A 15,240-nucleotide genomic window follows, 5' to 3' on the forward strand; every position below is an offset into this window, starting at 1 on the left:
TTGAAAAAAAAGGCACAAGTGGATGTGGAGCGTCTGCGGCGGTGGTGTTGCGTGCTCTTATCATCATTTATCAAAGACACAGCGAGTCATACATATTTATACTGTCAGATGACATTTATGCTTGGTAAATACTCAGCCGACTTGTGACTAAATGGGAAGGAAATGTCCAAGTAAATTAATGTACAAAGCATCATCCTTACTACACCCTGCCTGAACTGGTGGCCCCTCGCCCCCCTCAGCGCCTAATTACAAGTATAGCATTTCTTGAGTGGAAAACTTCAAAAACAACCCAAGCGTTCATTGCAGCGCGGCGGACGCGCTACTTTTGTGTTTGTCGGTGTTTACGTTAAAGGTCAACGGCTTGGTGGGGGTTTGCGGCTTGTCTCACAGTCAAAAAGTTTTGGTTTTTGGATCTGGTCTTCGAAGTTGCATGTTTTGTCTCTGGCTCATTTGGATTTTTTTTTTGTTTCGTCCTGCTAGTTTCCAGAGGTGGGCATTCCGTCAGATTGACGTCACTGGCGGACGGCCGTTTTGCTGACGATTGACTGAATGAATGGACAGTTTTTAAAAGTGACGGACTAAGTACTGACAGAAGTGGATTTTCATCCGGCAGTGTAAGTTCGTCCGTCGGTGATGGACTGAAAGGTTGCCCGTTTTGCTAATGTTTTTTGGGGGGTGGGGGGAGACTGACTGACGGACTTCTGACGGACTGACCAACTGACGATTACAATTTGGTTCGTCACCAAAAATGACGGACTGACCAACTGATTATTTTACGGTTCGAGTGAATTTTAGGCAAGAGTGAGCTTTGGAAATGCCGCCACTGCAATTTAAGTGGAAAAAAATTGGAGAAGTTAAGGTCCTGTAATGCCCTCACATGTGCACAAGGAAAGCTAGCTAGCGAATTAGGATGAATGTCTACTCATAACAAAACTACATGTTTCCATTCCCATTGAATTCACAAAACGTTTGCAGTTTGTTTTGTCGACAAAATTCCCCAGCTCAACTTCCCGTGGAAATTTACGGAAAAATGTCAGCAAAATTTCCAGAAACTTGCCACCACTTTGCAAACTTAATGCTTAAAAAGGTTAGTGATGATGATGATGATGATGACCGTTCACAGTCTTAAATGTGATCAGCGTGTCTTTACAAAGTCTTGAATTTGGCTACATTACTGTACCGATGTGACGGAGGCAGAATAGCGCATATGAAACACGGGCACAGCCTGCTTGAAAGCCCCGGCGGCCAGAGGATGACACAGCAGCTTCCCACTGGGACTGCATGTCAAGTGTGCAATGCAATACCTCCGACATGCCAACCGTGATGTCGGCGCCCTGCAGCAGAACTGGAAGCCGTGTTCTATTGACCGGCCGCGTGTCCGCACGGTTATTTAAAGCGATCTTGCTAATCGAAATACAGCTGGAATTTTCAATACAATACATACAATTAAGCAGGGGTTCCTAAACTTGATTGAGACAATTACAACATTCTCAGGATGATTTTGTTTCAATTTACTCAGTCAAGTGTAAATGCTTTAGTGGACTACTAGGCTGTTTTTCTGTTGCATGATCGGCAACGGGTTAACGGCACAGCTTGCGAACGTCACATGACTCAAATTCAGAAAACAGGTGAGCCGTTTGCAGAGAATGGAAAATTATATGGAATTTCTTGATTCTGTTCCAACTGTCAGATGCTGACTTTGACTGTAATCTCATGTGATTAAGTAAACATTTGACCTTAGTGTTGTAAAAGTCAGAGAGTACTACAGATCCTTGTGGGAACTTGAAGTTTCACATTTGTGGATTGCCACTTTTGTTTATTTATTCCGACTAAATATTTCCTCAAAAGTTTATATGTATAATATTTTTTTCAACTAAACTACATTTGCTCTTGGGTATTCCTCTCTGAGGAGGGGAAGCACAACAGCAACGCCTTCATCTCAGGGTGCCTCTTTGAGGACAAGAGTCTCACAACAAGTTCAGCAAGCAACGATTTGGTCTCCATCTTATTTTTTCGCCCCGGTCTTTCAATTAAATCAAGGAACGAATTAATGCCCCTTTTCCACCGCTATGTTATACTCCAAAGTCTCCACTTTTGTTGTTTTTCCTCTGTTTGCTCGTTGCCCCATAGTCTCCTGGAAACAAATCCCAAATGACGAAAATGAACGCACACGCTAACATTAGCTCTCACTGTTGCTCTGCGTTAGCTTTGGATGCTGTACACTGTTCTCGCTACTCCATAATCTCGATTTTGCTGCAGCAGTTGCGTGTCTTTTTATTTGACAAACGTTGCAACCCTTACCCCAGAGAAGTTACTTGTCACAACTGTCCCTGAGTGCGTTAGCAACAAGCTATCTGGGCTAAGAGCTAACAGTTCAAACATTAGCGCACACGATCTCAATGAAATGTAGCTAAACAGACACATAATCAACATGACATACGTTTGATGCGTTCAACTATAAAACGGGCCACACATCACAAAAATAATTCAATGACGTGATGCCAAACTTGTTCCTAACTGGAGTAATTTCAAGGGTTACAATCCCGGTCTCGACAACTTTACAACCTCACCCACTTGAACTCCACATGTAACCCATAAAATAACCCTCGGTTATCTTAAAATTCTTTGTTTGCTGACTTGAATGCGTCTTTGTGGGTCTTCAACGCGCCTCACACAAAACGGTGATGCTTTTTTTTTTATGGCTCAAGAATCGGCAACTTGGCTTCACTTTGATGACCGGCTTACTGCTTTTTACAATTTCTTTAGCTGCTGTAAAAGGCGTCTTATCGCTCACGATAATGTGGGCCCCGCGTCAGCGTTGAATTGCCGGAGCAGCCACTTTCGGGCTAATCCGCTGAACCCTGCCGAAAAGCAACGCCGCCCGAGCGTCGTCGTCATTACTCTTTCATGCGTCGGCCTCATGGCTCGACTTGTCGTGGCTGACAGAGAAAAAGTGTCAAAGTGCATGTTTATATCAATTATTAAAACCCAGGGCCGGCGAGTCATAACAGCATCATATTTCTTAAAAGTTTGTCCCTGAGCTGGCACATTTTTCTGCATTGTTGGAGTTCTGCAGCCCTGATAGCAAACCTGTATGGATGATGGAGAGATATTCTTGCTATTTATTTTCTTTTCCGCGGCATAAAGGTTGCTTGCCGACGCTTATGTGCTGCATTATCTTGGAAATGTGTTTTGGGATTATCGGATCATGTTGTCCTGTATTGTTTTCACCTTGGTGCGGGTGTTCCATCATGCCCAAATGTTGGCCGGGTCCTTGCTCCGTTAAAGGAAGCGCCTCAAGGCCTGAGCACACCTGAGCATGTCGTTTCCTCGATAGCCTCTTAGCCTAACTTGATGCTATCAGCGTCAAGTTCATTTGAGATCATGTTGAAAGCAGAGATCCAAAGTGGGGTTCCTCACGATGAAAGTTGGAACACGGTTTTTGTGATACAAGTGTGTATCGGCTCCTTCCGTGATAGTCACAGCTACTGCAGTACGGCACAACGTGAAGATGGTGACTCCAAGTGGATAAATTAATACCTGCGACTCACATGCGTATTTGTATTGCTATGATTCGGGCTGTGCGCGAATCAGTTTTCACAAAGGGAGTTTGCAAACTCGGACGTTGGACTGGTGAGGAAAAACGCTTACAGGTTAGCTTAGCGCTAGCTAGCTGGTATGACAGAGTGCGGGACGGTTTTAGCAAAAGTGAAAAAACACCCTGGTTTCTTCCATTGGCTGGTGTACGGCGAGGGATCGTGGAGTTCAAAGCAAGTTCGTTTAAACGGAAAAGGAAAACCTATCCATGAGTTGACGTTAGCGTGTCGGTTTACATACCCATACGAAACATTTTTAAAAAAGTGAATTTGAGGCTTGGCAAAGCACAACATGTAATGTATGTAAAGTGCACTCTATCAGTTCATTTATTTTTGGGGACTATGACATGTTTTTCAGCAAAAGTACCATTAGTCACACATTTGAGTTTATTTTGGGACTTGCTGTAAAGGAATGGCAAGTGCGGTTTGTGGGTGCAAGTCCCAGCTCTAGCTATGATTCATAAAGCTTTAATATCTGTATAAATAATAATTTAAATATACTGTATGGTGTAGGTATGTAACGAAATTCGATTCGAATTGGAAAATCTGTCTTGATGTAAGATGTGTTTTTTTTTTTTATATATATAACAAAAATGATGGAAATGCCAAATTTACAGTATTGACAAGTTCATTTATACAAACTGAACCGTTCTGTTTCAAAAAGTATACTAATCCCACTGAATTGAAACAAATCGAAACGTTCCACTTTAACTCCTTCACTGCCAGACATTTCCAGACGCTCTTTTAGCCTAACGTTTGAAAAAAAATGAAAAAAATATAAGTAAATTCGTCAATGGCAGTGAATGAGCTCAAATGAACTGTAGCCAACTACAGCTCATTTGAACTCGTTGTATCGAATCGTCTTTTATGTAACGGTGGGGCCCGAAACACAAGCCTCACCGTCAACGAGAGGCACGCTACTTAATCTCATGTTTAGGTGGGGCAGGTGTGCCTAATGAAGTGTTTCGAGACCCATGTGTCCGATCTGCTCTCTTTCATCTGTTTTAACGTGCGCCATTGTCAACATTTCAAATCTCGGCCCTGGCCCAAATGACACTTTTGTTAGCCACCCAGTCCCTAATGTTGTCCGCTTTCAACTGCGCTCGATCGTACGTTAATCAAAGCGACATCAGAGCCGGCACCTGAGTCAACCGCCACGCACATCCCAACTTCTCGTCCCCCGATCAGCCGCCATCTCGCTTGGCGGAGCGGGGCAAAGGTTGTGCTCGCGGCGCCGAGGAGGAGAGCGAGCAAGCGAGCTGTCGGGGAAGTTCGGAGCCGAGTTCCGCAGCGAGGGGGCTCCGACGCCGCGATGCTTCCGCTCTCCTCCAGAGACGTCTCGCGTGGAAGGAGTCCTCCCACCTGACGAGCGCGCCTCTGATCCCGGGCAAGAGGCCACCGCCAGGCATCCGGCTGACTGGCAGCGCTGGCAGACGCTCGTGTTTTCCGAGAAGAGAGCACAATGTTTACGGTGTGGCAAACTTGAAGGAGCGGATCAAAAGGCAGATCTTTTTTGACCCCCACCTCCTGCTGCGAGTGCAAACTTTAGGACGGTGAAGCAGAAAGCAGCTTGACAAGGTTGCGTCTGGTTTGAAATCACAATTTGGCTGTGCTCGCGGAGGTTGCACTTGTCAAGTTATCGCTCTCGGGCTTGATTTTTTTTTTTTTTTTCATGTTAGCGAAGCGTGTCGCCTCATGGGGCAAAATGCACGTGAGTACAGCGTCGGTGAGAGATCAAGGCAGCCGCTTTAAAATAAAAACAACAACAACAAAAAAAAAAGAATCCACACTCTTGTCATCTCACGATTGAGTCCTAATTCTCAGTCCGGGAGTATCGGATCATTGTGCTTTCCCGGACATTGATTTTGAAAGAAGGTGATTGAAACTGTTGCCCCAAAGGCTGGTTTGATGTATTTTACCAGTCAAAAACCTCAATCAAAATGTGGGCGTTGCGCTCTCTTTAAATCAAGGTCAGTGACCGCTGTTTCTTATTTCCGTTGTTTTTTTTTTTTAATTTGGATCCAACAACTGTGGGATTTGCACTAGCGCCATCATTGTAAGTCAGGGCAGGCCCGCCCGTGCCGCACCTCAACCTGTACCTCCACCCTGCAATATGACAATGACACAGTGCTCCAAAAATGATCCATGCCAGTGCGGCTGCTATTTTTTTTTTCACTCGATGGATGACTGATGCGGGATCGGGCCATGTCATGAATCTTGCTCTCACTGCAGGTTTCTCATGTTACCCGCAAAGGAGTGTGCTGGAATTTTAAACGCGCTTTAACAAATACCACACGAGCTTAGAAAATAACGCCAGATGCCCTCTTTGGGTCCCGGAAGGACAAAGGTCAAATGCTGTCTGATCGATGTGCTGTGATCTAAGAGCCGAACGTCCAAACTCGTCTTTGCGTGTAGAACAATGCTCACTTTTGGACTGACACGGTCAGAGCTGGAGCACTGATGACAAATTGCAGGTGTGTTATTACTACCTGTGTGTGTGAGTACCCATTCTCGAAGGCTGCACGTTAATTAGCGGATGTGACACTTTTGGGTGCCTCTTGTATTCACATGGCTTCGTTTTGCTGCACGAGGCTGAGCACCTTCAGTCGTCCTGCCCAACATATTTCATGATGGAGCAACACATTGGCAATCCTATTTTATAGGATGCTGATCATTCACACTGACAGAATGGTGGCTGGCGTTGCTAAAATGACTGACTTCCTTTTCGGTGAATTATGCCATTTTTTGAAAGGTAAATATTATGTAAAATGGTCTTTAATTTGTTGTATGCTATTTTTGAGTGCACTGGGGGAAAAAAACAAACTCCTTTTTCCTCAAGAATCAACAAATGATGTGTTTTTGACACATTTGAACCATGTGCAACCAAAAAGCAAGTACTTTTGTCCGTGAGATAAGGAGCCCAAATGTAAATAGTGGTAAAAACAAAAAGTGAGTAATTGATGCCGCAGTTTGACAAAAATTGAACAATTATTTAAGACAAAGAAAAAAGGTCCCCAGGACATTTCAAATTGACAGTGTGCAGCAAATGCACAAACATGAATTATAATTCAGTTACTTGTTCGCTTGGGAACAGGTCAGAAAATAAACAAAAATGTTTTTAAGAATTGTTTTTTCTTTCATCTCAAACGTATCATCACTCTGCTTTTATGAAGGAGTAAAGAAATTTACTGTAGAGAGGCTGATATTCAGATGATTTGGAGCATTTTGTATTTAAAAAAAGGCTTTCTAAACGATTGATCGATTATCAAATTGTTTTCAATTAATTTGATAATTGATTCGTTGTCGATTTTAATTAATCATTGCACCTGTAAGAACAATATTCACAGGCATATTTCTTTACCTTCTGCAAAAAAAAAAACTATTATGACTGCACCTCACTGAGCTTAGTTGTGACCGTCTGTGTGGTATATTCACACGTCTGTATTATAATGCCCACGGATGGCCAAAGCACATATACCCAAGGAGCAGCACAATCTCTATCGAATCCAAGGGAAACGAATTAATTTCATGACATTTCCTATAATCGTGTCACTTCTGTATGGTTTCAAAAGGTGAAACACATCTGAAATATTTTTATCCTTTCTTGTCGTTGGCTGGAATGGAATAATTTCATTTCAATGGGGAAAGATGATTGGATTAGATTGTTTTGCATTACGGTAAACGCATGATCTTTCTGCTTTCAAGCATTGATATCTGCGACGTCGGCTTTGACTGACATTTCCAGCACCGCTCATTACTCGTGCCTTCTCTCGAGTGGTGCTCACATTGCAAGTGCAGTGTCGCTCAGATTTCTAATGTTGCGCGGCAGCCATTCATCATCACGGATCAGAATAGAGACCACCAGGTGAGCCATGTCATATCTGTCAGCTCCGCGTCCTTCCCAGCGTGAATGTGGAGATTCACATTTCATTAACAGCCATTGTGCTACATTCCCTGCAAAGACGTGGGGGGGGGGGGGGGGGGGGGGGGGGGTGGTACAGACAAATACCTGACGAACAAGTGCGTGCTTTTCGGGAAAAGTTCACAGTCAAACGAGTGCACTTCATCAACTCTGCTATTCTGTTTGTGCTTCATCTCGGGACTAAAGGATAATGGATATCCTAAACGGTGTTGACACAATCCCTCCATTTGTTGTCGTGCTGTGAGTAATGCGGCTGCGGTTGCTTCATCAAACCGCCGCAGAGTCAAATTGTTCTTCAAGTGTGATGATGAACGCCGGGCGTCAGGCGGCCTCGCCGAAAACTTTGCCGACTGCTTGTCATTTCCGAGCCAATTAAACAAAGGAGAGGCGCTGTGGCTGCTGATGTTTGAGAACATCGGGTTTGTTCAAGTAGACCTCGTCCCGAATGTTATCTGCACAAAGCATGATTGTGGACATTGGCAGCGCTCTAGCAAATATTGTGTGCAGCGTGTGTGTTGTCGCCGGCTTGACTAGCGAGGCAACTCTTTAACAACTTTTTAACGTGAAAGTGTAGCCACGAGGGCCCAACGAGAGATTTGTCACGTTCGCGGGGCGGGTCCATCTTTATCGGTTCTGAGTCACAAAGCTCAGAGTTCATGTCAAGTCAGTCGCAAAGGTCTGAGTCTGAGTCACAAAGGTCAGGGTTCACGTAAAGTCAGTCACAAAGGTCTGAGTCCAAGTTAAATCCAAGTCACAAAGGTCCGAATCCACGTCGAGTCAGTCACAAAAGTCAGAGTCCAAGTCAAATCCGAGTCACAAGGGTCAAATCTAAGTCACAAAGCTCTGAGTCCAAGTCAAGTCCGAGTGACAAAGGTCAGAGTTCAAGTCAAGTCTGAGTCCAAGTCAAGTTAGTCCAAGTCAAATCCGAGTCACAAAGCTTTGAGTCAAGGTCAAATCCGAGTCACAAAGCTTTGAGTCAAGGTCAAATCCGAGTCACAAAGCTCTGAGTCCAGGTCAAATCCGAGTCACAAAGCTCTGAGTCCAAGTCAAATCCGAGTCACAAAGCTCAGAGTCAAAGTCAAGCCTGAGTCCAAGTCAAGTTAGAGTCCAAGTCAAATCCGAGTGACAAAGATCACAGTCCAAGTCACGAAGCTCTGAGTCAAAGTCAAGTCTGAGTCCAAGTCAAATCCGAGTGACAAGGGTCTATGTCCAAGTCGAGTCAGTCACAAAGGTCCGAGTCTCAGTCAAGTCAGAGTCCACAAGGTCCAAGACCTAATGAGATCCAGAGTAAACCTTATGACAAAATAATATTATTTTCACGACCACAAAATTAGAGAAATGTCATTATCCTCAACATTCTTCTTTGATGGCAAGGAGCCCTTTGCCGTGTGTGCAGATAAACAACAAGAACAATATTGCTCTATTAACCCATTTCCGGGGAGCAACAAACTACATCGAGCAGTGAGAGTCGGCTCCAGAACAGTGCCGAAGTCCAAGCTAATAAATGAACACGAACGTGACGGCGCGGCAGGACGTTATGTCAACAATATGGCGCCAGTGCGTGTTGCTGTCCGGACTTTCCCGATGTACGTCTTTGGCAGTTACACACGAGATGGATGGATGCTTCTCCCATCCGATCTCCTCGGGGAAGGACCCTCATTATGCGCGGCAAGATTACTCGAGACCAGAACTTATGGATTTCAGGTCCAGGGGTTTTTGCCCACCGTTGAAAAATCCCAAGCTATGTAATTTAGCGTTACATACCTAGCATAAAAAATGTGCTTTTGATCTTCGCACCCCTGAAAAGGCTGAAATCCTCTTAGCGTGGCGGTGTCAACTGAAAATGGCCTCGATACTTGTTCATTTCAATGCCCGCGTTCTTCGACTTTTATTGTGGCTCCTGTTGGGCTGAATGTGTTGATTGGTGAAATGGCGTGTCGGGGGTGCCAATTAGTTTTTTTTCGCTTTCCGCAAGGCACTAATGCACACCACAAACCGCAAATTGCCGAACAAATCAAGAAGACACGTCCTCCGTATTTTTTTTTTACCATCTCACGGAAAAAAATCCTTGATCGACAGCTCCATTTAAGAGACTATCCTTAGGCCTCAGCTCCCAAATGGAATAAAAACAAACATATAAACACATTCGGCTTTTTTTTTTTTTTTTTCTTCTCCCAAAACTTGATATTTTGATGAGATCTATAAATGAATAACGAAAAGAAAAGTCACGTTCCGTCATTCCATTTCCTTGGGGCGGCTTTACGTTGTGCCACTCCAAAACATGTGCACGCATAATCAATCACGAACCACATGGAACCTTTCTAAAACAGGTATATATTACTGTTGGAATAATCACAAGATCCAAAGTGCCCCAGTTGAATGCAGCAAAAATGAGGCCTAATAATGATATTTTGTCTGTATTGAGTGGTAGAAGTTAATATATTTGCCACGTATCTTGATTTACGTAAGGGAGGGCTACTAACCTCCCCCACCACCCCCCAGTCGATATAACTAGAAGGTCTACCTCTGTGCGGATTGCACTTGATGCTCAGAGCCAGAGGTGGGAGGGACTGAGTAGATTAAAGAATCCAGAGGCCAAATTAGGGTATTGCTGTACTTTTTACATTTCAACCATATACTGGTATGGTAAAGTATGCTTTCCTAGCTTGTTAGAAAAAAGACAGAAAAGAACTGAAAAGGTCAGAAAAATAGGCAAGACAAGCCTGTTTTTCTGAAACACCCTAAGCAGCCACAAGATGGCGCAAAAGCCCCGTCCAACAGAAAAGTAGCACATTGGTACCAAGTAACTATGTTTAAGTGATACTTAACTAAATGGCAAGCTTTGTACATTGGGGCGGAGCTTTAGTTTAGCCTGTGTTGTTAGTGGAAGATGTTATGGAGAGTCTTGGCTGAATGTGCATGAACACGTGTTTTTTTTTTTCAAAATCAGATCCACCGAGGCTTTTATTTCAGGGTAATATCAGATGACATTGAAGTCAAGTTAAAATGCGTCGGGATCATAGTTTGTGTATTTACGAGTTAAAGAATGTAAATTACTGTAGAAACATTTTATCCGTTGCGTCGACTGCAAATATTTCAGCATCGCGTGCCACGACCCGACCCGTACTGGTGTCGTCTTCAAAAGTAAAGCTATTATTTTCACGTGTCACCCCGTTCCCTTGTGGAGCCCACCTTGAGAAGAGTAATCAGCGTTCCGATTTTTGTAATTTATACCTGCCCTGATAAACACTGACTAGCTTGTTGGTGCCAGCGGCCATAAAATCAGCAGTCTATTTAATCACAATGCTGCCATCTAAGTCTTTCCTTAGCCTTAGCGCTGTCTGCGCTGAGCTATGGCCGCTTCCGTTTAGGGTCATCCCGCAAGGCCCCTCATAAATTGCGCCGCCATTACCTGTCTTCTGGCGCTTGCTTGATAACACTCATTATGGCTCCGCGACCCGGAAGGCAAAGCTTCACTTGGGCCTCGGTCATTCCCCCGGGACGCAGTCGTCAGAGTCGCTCGCTCCCCTCCTTGATCGCAGCTCACCTATGCTTTTTAGAAGCCGTAAACCGATGGCCCCTCCCCCGCAAGCAAGCCAGGAGACAAGAATCACAAGCGGTGATTATTTGATATTGTAAAGTGAGTTACGCCCTCCACTCTCCGGTGGAGATGGAGGAGTCATTCCCAAGCGGGGGGGGGGGGGGGGGGGGTGCGTGTTTCTTTATGAGGCTCCTCAATCACAGGACAGGAAGTGTGTTTTGAAGAGGGGCTCAACCCGGGGGCGCCAATGGAAGTTTGAGCTCTGTATCGCAGTGGGAATGAAATAATAAGAGGACAGGGAGAAGGATGAGCAGAAACGATATCCATTAAAAAAAAAAAATAAATAAATAAAAATTAAAAAAGAAAAATCACTCGTTTGTCAGTCCGGTTTCATCCTTGTTAGTAGTTAGTGTCTGCTTTTGCTTAATGCGCCTTTGTTTTGTTTTTAAATTGGATGGTGAACTTGTGTTTATACTTGTACTATACTTGTTAATACTGTCAAAATGCAGAGCTGAGCATTTTACTAAAAATTTGCGGTCTGTTTATCGCCTTCCGCCTACAGCCGGGGTACCCTTCCGCCGTCTGCTTATCCACCATTTTATCCGGCCGGACCAAATAGAAATCGCCTATAGGCCGGTCGGACTCTCATTTCAAACGGGCTTCCGTTTGCGTAACCCTGACAGACTACCACTAGCGCCCCCCGCTGGGCGATGTTTGAAACAAAAGACTCACTGTGGCATGGAAGCCTCGCCGCTTCCGGGCTAAATGCATCTCCTTTAAGCACCTTCCGGGACCTTTTTTGTTTTATGTTTTGAATCCTTGCCGCATTTAACTCATTCACTGCCGTTGACATCTCCATTTATCTTTAAATAGTCCAGCCATTCAGTCCCAGAGATATTTACATTGTTTTTTTTCAAATTTTTTCAAACGTCAGCGTAAAAGAGGGCCTGAAAATGTCTGTCAGTGAATGAGTTAAAGCAGACGCGAAAACGGGCGATTACAAAAAAATGGGCTTCCCGCTAGGCTTAGTCAGACCACTCTTAAAAGTTTCCCGTCCATCATTTATCGCCCTACAAAATCCAGCTCTGTCGAAATGTTCATTACGGCCTGGCCTTGACAGTTAACAAAGGTGGTGATGTCACTCTCAAATGAATTATTATAATTGCTTCATGGGACATTTTGATTCGAGGCGAGCAAATGGAAGCTTGACCACACATTGGTCACATTGAAGATGGAGAAAGTAGAATAGTGTGGGCTTTAAATTGTGCTTGTGGCCGAAGCACCTTTTTGTGTGTGTGTGTGTGTGTGTGTGTGTGCGCGTAAACACTCCTCTTCAAACACTTAGGCCAGAATAGCGAGATGTGCAACAGAGGGGATAAGCCATTTCATCAGCCAAATAGAGCGCGAGAGCCCGAGGAGGCCATTCACACTAGTGCCGGGTGCTTGTTAAAACCTCGTGCGCTTCACTTCAAATGGCTTTTGGAACAGCTTGTGGAATGCGAGAGGGCCAACAGGGCAACGTGCTAATACACTGCGGGATCTTCCCCTCCGGCGTCCCACTCCAAGCTATCAAAAGAAACTTCATTGATTAATGTTCGTGCAGTTGTTTCCACTGAAGGAGAGGCAACGCGGAAATAGACAACACGGAGGCTCCCAACGCACCCCTTGTCTGAACGCTTCCCAATACCCAGCGGTTTAAAAAAACAAAACAAAAAATAAATAAATCAACACTTCTCTATTTCTGAACACCGATGGATGGCAAGCTGCTCTCAAAAAAAAAAAAAAAAAAAAAAAAAAAAAAAGCGGACATTTTATATACCGGCCCTTCTGTTGCGAACGCCTTAATCTTTTCATATTCCACTCGGGTTTTTACTTTGTCTTTTTCCGTGTCAACGCTCTCAGTTGTGCAATTTGGTTGTCGCGTTTGCCGGCGTGACGCGCGGCCGCGGTTTTGTCGCGCCGCTTTTCCTCGTCAAACAACGTGTTGGCGGATGTCGCACTCGGACGACTTTCAACTCGGCGCCGTGATATGCACCGCTTTGCTGTGCCCTTGTTGGATTTATTTATCCAGGGAGGAAAAAGTCAACATTTGTTAGGCGTGAAGCTCCATGCGCTCAATGGTGGCAAAGGCACATTCAATTTGTGAGACTGCACATTGAGAATAGCAAACTGGTCTTTCAATCTGGATGCGAAATGAGTAAGACGGGCTCGGTAAGCAATTCGCTTCTTAATGACTATTTGATAAAGTATGTTTGAGTTTTTGTTAGAACTGGCGTGGCAGCGCGATGGCGATGCATCAATAGGGGGCGCCGCACTCAATCGCTCAATGATTTATATTTGGTAATTATGGAACAAACATTGTTTGTCATGTAGTTTCCCGTGTCGAGCGCATTTCAAATAATACGGTGGCCCGGTAATCTTTTCAACAAATACATAAAACAGTGGCGTTTTTACTCTCATAAGCAAGAACTAAAAAAAATATAAAACCCATTTCATATGTATTTTTTCTCAGCTACAGGTTTGTGAACAGTATTTTGTTAATTTATTGCTTTGACTTGTTCTATTATTGCTATTTTGTTGTATGTAACGTGCTTTGTTACAGCTGTAGCGGTTGTGAAATGCGCTATATAAATAAAGTTGGATTATATTGTATAATAGCAGTCAGCTGATCCAACACAACACCCGGATTGGTCAAATTTACCCACACAGCTTCTGCCTTTTTTTAAATGTCTTACATACACTACGACTTAAACAGGAAGTCAAGCCAAAGATATATTTTTTTCCAGAATATGTTCCATGCAGGCCCACTAGTTGAAACACGGCATTCTGATTCATATTGCGTTAGTGGAATATAAATGAAGCCGCTTTTAGACATCTCAGGGGGGCGGCCATTTTTTGACTTCGCAATTGCTCATTACTTTAGTTCAATTCAACAGATACTAACAACCCCGTTTAACATAAAATTGACAACCGGTGCTTTAGCCAATACTTAATTGGAAATACATTTTTAACAGTGGCGTTTAAATAGGAAGTCAATGCAATTTTTTTTTTTTTTTCGAGAATATATTCTATGCAGGCCCACTAACAAGGCATCCTGATAATATTGCGTTTGTGGAATATGAGTAATCCACCCGTTTTTAGCTAGCTCAGGGAGCGGCAATTTTGTCAATTTTGTCGACCGAAAATTACATCACTTGTTTTCTGAAGCTGAGCCATGATTGGTCGTTACCCGAGCCCTGGGTAGTTGTGATGTCGTTTTCAGTTGACAGAAGTGACAAAATGGCCGCCCCCAGAGATGGATAAAAACGGGTGGATTAACTTTTATTCCACAAACGCAATAGTAATCAGAATACCTTGTTTCAACTAATGGGCCTGCATAGAACATATTCTTGAAAAAAATATTTTTGGGTTGACTTCTTCTGTAACATTTAATTCAACTGTGTAATTTCTTTTCCACATTATTTGGGAGCTACCGTATTTAACTTTTTTTTGAATTGCCCAAGACTTCAACGTGTAGTAAAACACATTCCATAGGATGCTAGCACAGTGATAAGTGAGCGGCACCTTAGAGGTCAACTTAATGCGCGTTTAAGGCAAATACATCACCATCAATTGCGCAGGAGGTCAAATACACACCACATGCTCCCTGACACTGGTGCACATCTACGGCGAGGTCATTCATTTTTATCTTTATTAAAGCTCACCTCATATCAGAACTCAATCGATGCTGCACATCCGTCTTGTACTGTGGCTCACGTTGGGCCATAATTCAACAAAACAATAAGGCACGTATGGCATCCAGTTATGACCGGCAGTTATTGGTCAATCCTCCAACACGTGCGCACACACACTGTGACCTCTCCCACAGCGGCACGGCCCTCCGTCTCCCGGATCTGCCGGTCTGCAAAATTACACGCAGGATTTACGCCAGGCCCCGAAAATAGAGATCCCAGTGTCTCAAGTAGTTGACAACTAAAAATGCTTCCCTTACGTTATGTGGAGATGGCACCACTAGACTCTGATGTTGCGTTCGTCCATCTTTACTTTTAACCTCTTGTTCAGATTATGGAAAAATGGAGCGATGTCTCGCCATTCTTCCATAATCTCTCTTTTTCTTTTTTTTTTTTTTTTTTTAAAGTCCAATTTCACGCCTCCACAAATATTATTTATGATTGCAAAAT

General features: G+C 43.8%; 1 long non-coding RNA gene across 1 annotated transcript in view; it reads right to left on the minus strand.

The window, feature by feature from the left end:
• LOC147149222 (uncharacterized) overlaps positions 1 to 15,240 on the minus strand; it is a 73,956-nt gene that overhangs the window by 8,228 nt on the left and 50,488 nt on the right. The window lies entirely within an intron of this gene.

The sequence above is a fragment of the Filicampus tigris genome, chromosome 4, assembly GCF_054856515.1.
Source record: "Filicampus tigris isolate MCC_2025a chromosome 4, RoL_Ftig_1.0, whole genome shotgun sequence".
Taxonomy (NCBI): domain Eukaryota; kingdom Metazoa; phylum Chordata; class Actinopteri; order Syngnathiformes; family Syngnathidae; genus Filicampus; species Filicampus tigris.